Source organism: Gavialis gangeticus, unplaced genomic scaffold, assembly GCF_001723915.1.
Source record: "Gavialis gangeticus isolate Ggan-Ray unplaced genomic scaffold, GavGan_comp1, whole genome shotgun sequence".
Taxonomy (NCBI): domain Eukaryota; kingdom Metazoa; phylum Chordata; order Crocodylia; family Gavialidae; genus Gavialis; species Gavialis gangeticus.
In genome coordinates, this window is record NW_017728993.1 from 22,158,125 (window position 1) to 22,171,826 (window position 13,702).

General features: G+C 44.0%; 1 protein-coding gene across 1 annotated transcript in view; it reads left to right on the forward strand.

Moving 5' to 3' along the window:
• The window catches only part of TRABD2B (TraB domain containing 2B), a 568,857-nt gene that overhangs the window by 503,658 nt on the left and 51,497 nt on the right, over positions 1–13,702 (forward strand). The window lies entirely within an intron of this gene.

A 13,702-nucleotide genomic window follows, 5' to 3' on the forward strand; every position in this document is an offset into this window, starting at 1 on the left:
ATCCTCCCCCTCTATGAGGCACTGGTCAGGCCGCAGCTGGAGTACTGCGTCCAGTTCTGGGCGCCACACTTCAGGAGGGATGTGGACGACATGGAGAGGGTCCAGAGGAGGCCACTCGCATGATCAGGGGGCAGCAGGGCAGGCCCTACAAGGAGAGGCGATGGGACCTGAACCTGTTCAGCCTCCACAAGAGAAGGCTGAGGAGGATCGAGTGGCCTGTTCCCACCTTGGGGGTCTTTAAGAGGAGGCTGGATGAACACCTCACCGGGGTTCTTTGACCCCAGTACTCTTTCCTGCCCATGGCAGGGGGTGGGACTTGATGATCTGCTCAGGTCCCTTCCAACCCGACCAACTATGAAACTATGAATCCAGCACCTGCCGTGCTTGGTCCCATTGGTCCAGGATGACACTACACACAGTTCCTGCTCCATCTGTTCTGGGGCAGATGCCATATGCAGCAAGGGTCCCGGAACATCGTAGAGCAGGCTCCAGTTCTGGCATGTGGGGAACACACAGGACCTCCCACCCTCTGCTCCCCAGTGTACCCAAGTGCACCACACATGGCACCCAGTCTGAGACTTATTCTTCATCCAGTGCCCACCCCAGACCCAGAGTGGATACCATGTGCAGCTCGCATCCTGGACCATGCAGAGTGGACACTGCATGAGGTGTATTCCTGGACCAGCCAGAGTGGATCTAACATTCAGGGGGGGTCCTAGACTGACTCCATGCTGGGCCAGGACCAGGGTCCAGATGATATGGCTCTGCAGACTGGATCTGGCCCCCAGCCTGTATCTCTGACACTCTTGACCTAAGAGATTTAGAAACATTTATGGTATTGTAATGTCCTGTGTCTTGTGATCTTCAGTCTCAAGGGCCCTTTAGAAAACCTCCTGCTCTGTGGGAATATTCATTTGCTGGGCAAGCAATAGAGTAAGGCCGAAGCACTGAGAACAATTCTCAGGAAGGACTGGATGAGGTAGAGGGAAAAGGCCTCTTGTTGGCTTCTACAGTTTGAAGTAAAGAACTAAGTCTGCTTCCCAAGAGCTCTTGCAAGACAATGCCCCATCAATGAAAAAGGATGCAAACTTAGTAGGAAATTACAGTGGTAAATGGTGCATTTAAATCTTTCAGGCCCATTGCTACTTGAACAGAAAAAAAGCTTCCTCATCTGTTAGCAATATAGGGCCCAGGACATGCAGTTATTCTCATCCCATGCAATAGTGGGCAGCAGTGCACATGAAGAGATGCCAGTTTATTCCAGCTATTTAAAATAAAAATGAAAAGAAACCTGTGAAATGTAGAAGTCTGACTGGAAACTTGAGAGCAATTTTAATATGAAAAACCTTTTACCACCAAATAAAAAAATATTGTTTGTGGTGTAACCTAAGTGGAATAGCAGCAGCATTGGAAGAGAAATCCTAGCTAGGTTGCTTCCACATGCCCTGGCATTGTATTGTACTGTGGTAGCTCAGTAACACGACTGGTAGACTTGAAGCCAAATGCCATCCATAGTTTCAGTGCTCATCAATGGCTTTTGCTAGACGTGTTGGGAATCATGTTATATAGCTGTTCAGCAGCTAAGAAATGCCATGCATGACAGGCCAAGATACCACCTCAGACCTCTGGCACGCAAATAAAGTATTTCCAGTCAAGCAAAGAAACATATGCTAAGAAAACACCATGCGTGCACAACAGGGAGAAGTGACACAGGCTCTGGGGAATGACGCCACAAGTGGTTTTCATTTTCCTGATGTTTCATTTATTGTGGGATGGGCTTCTCTTCCCAGAAAGAAACCTGAAATTTGCTTTCACTCCCTCCCTTCTTTCCTCCCTTCCTTCCTCCCTGCCCTCACCAGGCTGCTTTTTGCTTTATTTCTTTGTGTGGGAACTTGAAGGTGTTGTCACGTGTATGGCTGGAGAGCGCAGGGTAGGAATCATTTGTTTCTAGAGGGCTTTGGTCTGTACGACCGCGTGGCCGGCATCCCGACCGCATAACGGCATGTAGTACTGTGACGGTGTCTGTCATGGTGATGTTATGACTGTAATGGCATGGTGCTCTTGGTTTGACAGTAATTTGTGTGCCTTTGATTTGTACATTGGACCTGAACCCTGGCGGGGCCAACTTTTAGTACCCCAAGCCCCTGAATAAAGTAGTTAGAAAGTCAAAAGTCCTTCCTTCCTTCCTCTTTTTCTCTTTCTTTGTGTGTGTATCTCTGAGCAGCATTTATAAATGTTGGCTTTACTGAAACACATGACAAGCAACAATTATCATTCACTCCCAGAAATCGTCTCCAGTAAAGATACCCGGCCTCTACTACCATTCCCATCTCAGGTCTGATTAATTCTGTTCAACCCTGAACAAAACTCTCGGAGCGTACACAGAGGTCCCCTGATGGAGCTGATATGACAGGAGTGGCGCCCAGATGGAGTCAAGCAGCCAGATGCTCCTGCTGTTTCTCCTGTGCTTCCTTGCACCCCATTCTTGGCAGAGCTGACTCTAGTAGTGTCCAGGGATCAAGCCAATGGAGTCAGATGGGTGTAAAAGATGGTATAAATGAAAAGACACCCGGGCACATGTGGGACTAGCTCCCTGCCAAGGAGCAGGCCTGTGTTTCCTGCTAAAATACAGAACTGTGTTGAACTCTGGGTGCTTTTCCTACCCACCCAGTCACTCACAGGTATCCTCCAAAACATCTGCTTCTGGGAAAAAGCTGAGCTGTGCCTTTAAGGGCTCAGTCTTGATATGTTTTGAGCTCCTCTTTAAAGGTAAAGCCTCCTGTTCTCCCAGTCAAGATCCCTCAACTCTCACTGACTTCAGAAAATTGTCCTTACTTGTCACTGAGGAGCATCATTCCCTCAGTCAGCTGAACCATCATGCAGAATTAATATAAAATTTGCTGTTGCCATCAGCGGGAGAAAGATCAAAGCCATGCAACTCAAGATGGTTCAGTGATAGGCAGAATCATAGACAATGAGGGTTGAAGGGACCTCAGGAGGTTACATCTAGTCCAACCCTCGCTCAAAGCAGGACCAGCCCCAGCTACATCATCACAGCCAGGGTTTTGTCTACCCCAGTCTTAAAAAGCTCCCAGGATAGAGACTTCACAATTTCTGTAGGTAATCTGGTGCTTTATGACCCTCCTAGTAAGAAAGTAGTTCCTAATATTTAACCACAACTTCCCTTGCTGCAACTGGAGCCCATTGCTCCTTGTTCTGGCATCTGCCCCCACTGAGAACAGCCCAGCTCCATCCTCCTTGTCCATATTCATTAGAAATCAATCTTCCCTCTAACCTTCTTCCCTGATCTTGACCTAAAATGTTTCCTACCTACTCGAATTGTGAATGAGCTCTGCTCTCATAGATTGCAATTTTAAATTAGAAAGGAGCATACAGCAACCTTTTTTGCCTCAAAACTTCCTCATAAACAGGCATATTTTATCTTGAAAGAATGTTAATGAAGAATGGATAGTTCATTTGGAAAGAAAATATTTATGCATACAGGTTAGTAAATGCAAGTTAAAATGAAACAGAGGCTTGGGCAGCATATGGAATTGGAAATCAGTGAACTTTAGATTTGGGAAAAATAGCCATGGAGTTTAGGAGGGTGGGGGGCTAGCCGGTGAATTGTTGGTTCATCTTAGGAGAAGGTATTCTCTCCACTAGAGTGAAACAGAGTTGCCTGCAGACAGTTTGTAGTGTTTTCCTTTTGCACCTGATGAGGATTTTGAACAGTGATTTGTTCTTTTCTTAGAAGTGTTTGGGTCCAATGATAAAACAAAAGAAGCAGATGGACTGCAGCAACATTTGGGGGGGCGGAGCTTTAACTTGTAAAAACCATTGCCTGGCCTATTTCAGGCACCACCTTTCCACTGCCACTGCTGCTGCTGCTGTCCCTAGCTGATACAGGCCTGGGAAGCCCCAGAGCCACTCCTGTTCCAGTCCAGCTACTGGCTTCAGGGCAAAGCTGTGCAGGGAGCCAGGTTCAGATGGCAGCACACCAGTTCCTCCTTCCAGCACCTGTTCCTGATGAGAAGGGGACACCTGGGAGGGAGGGAGGGCAGGCAGGGAGGAGATGCTGGAAGGAGAAACCTGTGCACTGCCACTGCTGTCCCCTGCTGAGCCTGGTACCCCATGCTGCCACCACCCATAGCCCCCAGTTGTAGCAGGATAGAAGCAGCTCTGGTGCTCCCTAATACCCAGGTCAGATGGGAATAGGAATAGCAGACAGCTCCCCCCACCCACCCCTTTCTCGACCTGCTGCCTGCCTGGCTTCCTGGTGTCTCCCACCAGCACAGGGCCTCTAGCCACACCTTGCCCTATTCCCCCTTGGTCTGAGACGTAGTGTACTGCACCCCACTTTAGGAAATTCTAGATCCGTTCATGGCTGGGAAGTGTTAGATCAATACTTGGCCTGATCTTTGTTCTCTTAGATCCAGAATCATAGTCTTCAGCCAGAACAAAGGCGTTCATTTGTCATTTCTAGTATCTTAGAGAGTTTTCAAACTAGCATCAGAGGGAACATCTACATGAGACGCTAAATGTGCAGTAGCCTAATTCTGTGGTGCATTAGTGTGTCACAGTGAAAGCCATGCTAATATGCTAATACACTCGGCTACTGTGCATTAACATCACTTAAAAAGCGTGTGCTGGCACTACTGCACAGTAGCACCAGTTACTGTGCATTGATTTAGTACCTGGTAATACATGGCATTTCTACACGTGTTTACGCCACAGAGCCGGGCGCTATAAAAGTGCTTGGCACTGCAATACATGCAGTTATGTAAGTGGTGAAATGCACGTCAGTGCTGAGAAAATGGCAGCAGTGCACTTTTGAACTAGAATACATCAGAGGGGTTTTAGTTCAAAAGTGCACCGCTGCCAATTTCTGCTTGCTAATGAGCACTTTACCACTTATGCTAGATGCGGCACAGTGCAGTACATGTCAGCTCGCATGCAGAGCAGACTCGATTAATGAAGTCTGCTCCAACCCACCAGATGTCCAGCATGTTGCGGGACAAAAAGGTATGTATATAAAATGCCCACAGGTACTAAACTTAATGTAGAGTAACTATGGTGCATTAATGAGCATGCAGACACACCCAGAATGTTGTAAAACTGCAAGATGTACAACCCAAAACTTTAGGAAGGTTTGAGGCTAGGTCCGATTCTAAGGAACTTCAGTTCAGCAGATCAAATCAACCTGGGCATATTTACACATGCGATTAATGTGACTGAATAAAATTTGGCACAATTTGAGCCAGAGTAAATTAATCAGGGCATCACTGTCTACACATGCATCTAAGTGTAGTAATTTACTCCACCATTGAATAGTACTTGTGTCTGATGGCACTATCCGACAGCTCAGTAAATCAGTTTACACTGGCCTAATTGTTGCACACATATAGATGGTGATGTTTTACTCTGCAGAAAATTAGCCTATTGTGCAGTAAAGCACCTGTGTGGATGTGCCCTCTGTGTATGAATTTTATACCTTCTAAAACCTACTAAACTATAGACTATAAATAGTACTTTGCAGTGCTTGAAAAGTGCTGTTATATATGATGAATATGCCATCATCTTCACTAACATAGAAAAGTATAGTTTTGAGAGTTCATAAGGAGAAGCGGAGATCACATAACCCAGTAATGGATTCACCATTCTTTATTTTAAAAAAATAAGCATGTGTGTCTTAAAAAGTTACATTCAAAGGCAGGAATTGAATGTCTTCCCCCACTGTTGCTCTTTTTTAAGCACAGAGAAAAATGAATGGAGTAAATGTTGATTAGATTCTCAATTAATGACTTTATCATTCTCAGCTTTAGACAGTTCCCTCCATTACCCCACATGCAGCGCCAGATCTGGACACAGTAGGTAGAGCTTAGTAAAAATCAGAATCAGTAAAAATCAGAATTTCCATCCCATGGGAGATTTTCATATTTCAATATTTGTTTCAGTGCTGAATGATGAGAAGCTGGACTACTGAATCTGTTACAAACTCCATATGCCAAAAAAAATTGTCCCGTTGCCTAATGGGAGTTGTACAGTGGGTCTTGTGCCATTCTCATCCACTTGCCAGATTCCTAAGGGAGACTAAAGCTCTCATGAAGGTTAAAACACTTGTTTGATACCCCTGATGCATCATGCCACTTCATCAGAGAAGATACTATATTGCATCAAGAAATAATTACTCCAGTCAGGGAAGCTGGCCAATAGGAGGAAATGAAGGCATTTGATTTTTGAATTGTGACTCCCATCAAGAGAGCCATCATGTTGAACTGACTCAACTCAAAATGTTCTGAACCAGTTTGACAAACCAAAATGCAAAGCTTAACTTTTTTCCCAATAGAAAACAGGGGGAAAAAATTGGGCAAATGTAAATTTTACCTACAGAAAATTCTGCTCCTGTGGAAAATGTGTTTTCTCTTGAAGAATCATTCAGATGGAAAATTCCTGGCTGGCTCTAGAAGTGGAAGAAGTGCAAGGAAACAAAATGGGGTCCGATACAGGAATCTGCATCTCCTTCCATGCCATGGCACTTCAGTGGCCTTTTGTTCTCCATGGGGTTTTGGGGGATGGAAACAGAACAAGAGAAGAGATGTGACATGTGGGCAACACTGCTGAGCAAGGGGCACACTGCAGGCAATACCTTACTTCAACGAGTTTTTCCACCTCAGCTTAAACATTATCATTTCCTCTGGTCACAAACACCACTGGAGGGTCTCGGGGGCAACACATTGCCTGTTGGGAATAACTGGACAGGGTCATGTTCCTGCAAAGTAGAAGATTGGGGTACATGTTCTTGACCTGAATTAGGCAGAGGTGGGATTTGAACCTCTCTTTCTCCTATTCTAGTTGACTGCTCTGCTAGCCTATTGGCTATTCTAGAACAATTAAGGAAGCTCTTGCTTTTTTTTTCCCTCCCTGAAAAATGTGAAACATTTTATTTTCATCTTGATACAGTTTAAAAACTAACCCTCCACCCGCCCAGTTCAGAGACTCATTGCATGGCCATAGTGTAGTGCACAAAGTGTGTTCACAGAGTGAATAAAAGCAGAGAAAAGGATTAAAAAAAAATACAGCTGCCTTTGTGGCGTCTGGGCAGGGGAGGAAGGATGGATGTGAGCGAGTGAAGGATTCTTGACTTGACAGAGACTCCCAAACTGGAATTTCTGAGAAGCCATCTCTAATAAATGTTATTAGCTAGCGTTTGGCTGTACTCCTTGTGCAGCAGCACAATGATGGCACAGAGACGAAGCTGCCACAACATGCATTCCTCACTATCACCACAGCTCCCCTCTTGACAAAGCAGAATGTTTCATCTTGTCTCTCAAATTAAAAAAAAAATATCCCAAAAGGAAAAAAAAAATTTTTTCCCTGAGAAGGCTGGAGAGAAGCAACGAATAAAGGCTTTCCTTCACCCAAATGCACGTAGCACATTTCCATGCTTCTGTTATGAAAAAGTCTTGCAGGTATTTTATGGAACATGCACCCTACAAAAAAAAATGAGCTTGCGTTTTGAGTTGAAATATAAATTGTATTGATGTCAAGGAAAAGGTTTGCAAGTGCCATCTTTCCGCATACCTACTCTGTGCCATAAGTTAATAGAATTATCATGGGCTTATGCCAGGGCTCTTTAAGACATATTTTCTCAGTTCATTTTCCCACATTTTCTCCCCATGTCCTGTGGAAGTCCACGGGAGTGTTCATGTTGGTTGTGATGCAACCAGGATTTCACTTACCCTGTGGCATTGATACAGATTTGGCAGAGAGACCAGGAATCTGCTCTGGCTATTCAGACTTACAACAATTGCTTGGTAATTTCTTGTTGCGCTGTCTTTATTGGTGGTGACAGTCTGGTAGGCAGCAAGGACACAACTGTGCTTTCAGGTCTCAGGTGGAGTTTGTAGTGCTTGTAGCTAGCCAAGAAGCAAACAAAGCAAATTAGAACTGGAATCAAAGAGCGAGGCTAAGTATGGGATTCATGGTGTTACTTTTATGGATCCACATTTGTGGCTACAGTTACACTGTAAGTAAGACCTTTGAGTTTTGTGTTTTAAAGCTCAAAGGTTGATGTTAACAGGGACCCCGGGGGATATGGGAGAAAACTGTACACACGCTGCAGTGAAGCAGATTGCTCTCAGCCTGAAATAGCAATATGGTAATTTTAGATCCAGATTGTGGATGGCCAAAAAAGAAGAAGGAAAAACAAAATCTGAAACAGGAGTGAAATAGGTCATGGGAGCCTCTGTGTTTAGACGAGGGATAGCCAACCCTTGGCTTGTGGTGAGAAGGGAGAGGACAGGCATATGGAGCATGGTGCAGAAAGCAGAGCGGCATATCAGGCAGGGGAAAGGGATGAGAGTGGCAGTGGGAGAGGTTCTGGGACTAATTTGTGGCATGTCTGCCAAAAAGGTTGGCCCCCCACTGATCTAAACCAAGAGTTTTACAGAATTAAGGCTACATTTCCCCCCAAGTTTCTCAAATCTTACAAGGTAGCCTGCAGAGAGCATGAAATCAGAGGTTTCCAAATTCCATCACTTTGATTTCCAGACCTTGTTTTATAGAACTGCATGCTCCGGAGAAGAACATTACACTCAAATTATGCCTTTGGCGATAGGTTAAGAAGATGCATGTGCTTCAGTTTTCAGAATATTTTCCAGATCACCTCACATAGGGACAATAGATTTGGGAGAAGAGGGTCTTAAAGATCAAGATATCCATGGAAACTGCATGAGACATCTGTACAGAGCTGGGGTATTTGTATGTACACACAGGGCATTCTCGATATTGCTAAGAACTACACTTCACAGCCTCAAAGCACCAGATTTCTCTCTGCTTTATTGACATTTCTAAAAGAAATGTGTACATTGAAAAATGAACTAATAATGGAGAGAAAAAAATTCTGTATGTGGGGTTGCAGCCCACCTAACAATAGGGCTGTGCAAAACAGCTGTGTTCCGATTCGTATTCGGCCATTCTGGAGGGACGGTGATTCGATTCAGTATTTCGGATCACTGTCCCGATTCGATTCGACCAAAACTTTTTCGGAATTTCGATGCTGTTTCAGAGATTCACCCATAGACTATAATGGGGAATCACTAAAATACCTATACCTTTCTCATCTTTTGGCCGATTCAGGTGCAGATTGCAGAGATGGTTGCCCTTTCTGAGGGCATGATGCCTACCAAGCTTCAAGGAGATAGGTGTAGGGGGGGTTGTGAAACTGCACCTCAAACTGTTCAAAACAAAACTCATATCACTTGCTGGCAGCAGCAGCATGCTGTCCTCTCGTGCACAGATCTGGGGGCCCACACCCCCGCCCCCTGGGAGGGCTGCAGGGCTGTGCTGGACTCTTCCCAGGGGGCATGGACCCCCGGATCTGCACATGGGATGACAGCAGGCTGCCATCCCTCCACCAGAGTACTGGGATTGGAAGGGACCTTAGACAATAAAAGGTATCATTTTGGGACCAAGAGTTCTAGTTTTTTGTATGTCTTAAGTCTGATACTCCATTCAACCATTTTTATCTTCAACCAGTTTCAAAATGGCTGAAACTGGTTTATGTGCACTGAACTTCTGTTCTGTTACAGGTTTGAACCAATTTCTGATGAATTAAACTGATTTATGTATAACTTCTGTCCCTAGCCGTGATGACCAGATTTGGGAAAAGCTGAATCTCTAGAATTTATTGCATCAATATCAAAATATTTTCACTCTAACATGATAAAAACTTGCTGGCTGGTTTTGTTTTTTACTCTTATTATATCTGACTTTAGCCCCCCCATGCCCACCATCACTGGAATATGTTTTCAATCCTAAGCAAGAGATGTGACAAATTGTTGAGTCTGATGTTTGCTTTGGAGATATGTTTCCACCTAAGTTTCTCAGCACTTCGTGTTCTAGCATTGTCAGTCCCAAAGGGACATGTTGTGGAGATATTTGAATGGGCACATGTCACAAATAGAGCTTCGCAAAATTTACCCAAAACTTTGTGGTACTATCATTGGTGCAAAAGTAGAGGAACAAATGTCAACCCAATGAAACATACGGTTCTCATAGGTGAGCTATTCCCAGCTTACCAGATGCTAAAAATGAGAGTGGTTAGTTTATAACCCTTCTCTTTATGTTACAAAACTTTAAAAGGGCTCCATTATTTAATTAGCCTTTTGTTGAGGAATGTTCTGAAATAAGTTTACAACCTGTTGGTCATGTGATGGTGATTGAAGACATTAAACCTGAGATTTTCAAAGCCAGCAATGGGCTTTTGATGCTCAGTTCCCTGTAATTCTAATGAGAAGAAGCATCTAGATTACTTAAATAGTCTCCAGTATCCCAGCCTACAAAGTTACTTCTCTACTGACTCCACTCACATTGGAGTTTGGTACATTATAAGCACATGTAATCAGAGAAAAGGTGATAAAATCTGGAAATGTTTGGCTTTAATGTCTCAAGGCACTTTCTATAAATCATGCAGGACCTGTGTGTCTAAATCTTTTGGGGCTAGTAATGAGTCTACAAGACAGAAATTCTACTTTTTGCTTTCCCTGTGTTGCCATCAAGAAAGTCTCATGTTGACCTTCTTTCTGTTTATTTAGAGTTTGGGGGAATGTTTTGGGAAAGAAGGAAAAAGCCACCAATGGGAAAATTCCTTAAAAATGTAATGGGACCTTGCTCTGAAGCAGAGATTGATTTCAGTTTCTATGAATGCATCCTGGGCCCATCTCCACTGCCAAAGAACTGTGCAAAGGAGCACTGCAATGAAGCACAGCAGGCCCATTCTGCACATGCTCCAGCCTGAAATAAGGAGGATGTCACTGCCTTTGGCTAGTGCTGGTGCCTGAAACAGCAAGTCTGAGTGTATGTTCAGTTCCACGTGAGGGCAGCTACATTACATTCATTTTGGCTCACAGCCTATGTGGAACATGTGTGCTGCACATCTCAATCTGGTGCCCCATGAGAGGTGTTTGTGCCACCTACATAGAGGGTGCATCTACATGTGCACATTTACTCTGCAGTAATTTAAGTTACTGCACAGTAACCGAAACTTACTACGCAGTGCGGGCACACATCTACACATACACTTCCGTACTGTGCAGTAACTATGGTGACTTATGCCAACTTGGACATAAATTTGATACCTGCATCATGCAGGCATCAAATTTACACCTAGTTAGTTACTGCATGGTAAGTCATGTGTAGACCCCTTACTGTGCAGAAACACTGTGTGTGTGGGCTGACTTGGGACTAACTTTAGTCCCAGGTCAGTCTACATACAGCATTAATGCACTTTAATGGCTACACATCTAGACACTGGCCTAAAAACTGATTACTGTGCAGTAACTTATTGCACAGTAAATGTACATGTAGACATGCCCAGAGTGTAGAACCTATTTCCACCTGTGCATTTAGCTTTCTCCTTCTGAGCATATTCAAAAGGAGTATGGCCAAATATATTCTGTCACGTTCTGCCTGGGTAGGCACATAAGTGCATTTAAGTCCATGAAAGCATGAGCAGAGAAAAACTCTCTTTCCTCCTATCTACATGCATATATGGCAATCTCCTGCTTCATTAAGTAATTCCTGTTGCTTGTAGGCCTCTTGTAGACTGGAATCCCTCATCTCTGTCTATATAAACCCTGACATCATATCATCACTCTTGTCCCTTCTTCTTATCAGGCTTAATGACCCTATTATGTGAACACTGATATGTTGCTGCTAAGGTCCTATAATTATCTTAGGGAGATGAGAATAAATTTTTATTGTGGTGCACTTTAGATTTATAGACTGGCCCATTGATATGTGATGGGAGCTTTTTCATTTACTTCAGTCAACTTTGGCTCGGTTTTTTAACATCTTGCCTCCTTTTTACCATCATCTGTTAATAGTTAAGACTAAAGACCTGCTCTTATCTGTCTCATGTAACTTGGTACAAGCTGCAAATCTGATAGTATTCACTTGATACCCTACCCTAGTGTATAATGTTTCTGCCATATACTGTAGGCCATGTCTACACAACACACTAACCATGAGGCAGCAGTACCCTCAAGCAGGTTCTGCACCTAGACCAGAAGACCTATATCCTTGAGATGCACTCACTGGCTTACTGCGGTGCTAATTAGCCCTCCTAGGCATTAGCTGCCAATCCTATTACAATGCTTTTGGTTAGGAGTCAGCCTCTGTAAAGCAGTACAGTATGTTTGAAGACACTATTGTCCAGCTAGATAAGTTTGCCTTATAGGTATGACTTCTGAGTCCCAGTGTCCCTTCTGGAGATGACTTTGCTTCAACACCGAATAGAGCAGCCCACTCACCTCTCTCTCTCTCTCTCAGTCTCACAGGTGTTGAGAGAAAGAGCTCTGAGATTCTCCTATGAGAGATGCTGTACAGCTGCCAAGTCAATCTTTGGCAAGATTCTCAATGTGATTCTCAACTCATCGAGACACTCAACACGTGCTGGGAAGAAAAGTCTCTTTGGGCCATGTGCTGATGCCTTTATTCTGCATGGCCATGAATCCATGGTATAAAGTGGCATTAGCAATTGTGTCGGACTTTGACTCCCTGAAATTTTAAATCTTTGAACGGGATTCTGAAAACCCAAAGCAGTTTTACCAAATTCAGAGCGAAGGGCTTCTTGCGGCTGTGGAAGAACATTACTGACCTCAGAAGAGCTTTGTTCATGCTGGCTCTGATCAAATTATTGTCACTTTAAAGGTGATCTTGTGGCTGCCTACACATTCATTAGAGAGATGCAGCAAGGGAATGGAGATGCTCTGTTCATCAGGGCACCTTTTAGGATAACAAGGAACAATGGTCACAAACTGACAGAGAGCAGATTTAGGCTAGATATCAGGAAAAACTTCATCATGGTAAGGGGGGCCAAAATTTGGAATGGGCTCCCAAGGGAGGTGGCGCTCTCCCGTACCTTGGGGGTCTTTAAGAGAAGGCTGGATAGGCATCTGGCTGGGGTCATCTGACCCAGCGCTCTTTCCTGCCTAGACAGGTGGTCGGGCTCAACGATCTGTTGAGGTCCCTTCCGACCCTAGCATCTATGAATCTATGAATAAATCTTCTGTCAGCAATGGTTACATCACAGTAGCAGTAAGCCTGGATCAAAGTAGGATCCAGATCAGTGGGATCCTTTTAGAGGGAATATGACAGAGAAGAAAGGGACCTTGATTGTGCTGAGTACTGTTGTAATGGATTTTAAAAAAACAACAGCTACTAATAGCAGTAGATGCAAATCTTTCTTGGAAAGGAACAAAATGTTCCTTATTGGAGCATGTGGTTTCACTTGAAGTGCATTGTGTATGTTGTCACTAAAGACATGTAGAACTTTTTATTACTTTTTCATTAAAGTGTCTTACTAGTTGCTCTCAGGAGGCAGAGCTTTTCACATGGCTTTAATTGTTTCTGCCAGAAGAAGTCATAGCATCCATGTAATAGAAATAGTTTTGCAAACTGCAGTTTTGTATGGACTCATTATTTTGAGAACATAGGAAAGAACGTAAGAAATGCTGTATGATTCAGATGCCAGGTCTATTTGCCTTAGTAGGCACAGAGCAGATGCTAAAGGCCTGTCCAGACTGGTCTGTCCCATTCTCCTCTTCTCTTACAGAGGCCTAGGGAGTCTTAATGTTCATGTTTCACTGCTAAATAACCTATTATATTTAATACCCAGTGATGAAGCCATCCTTCATGG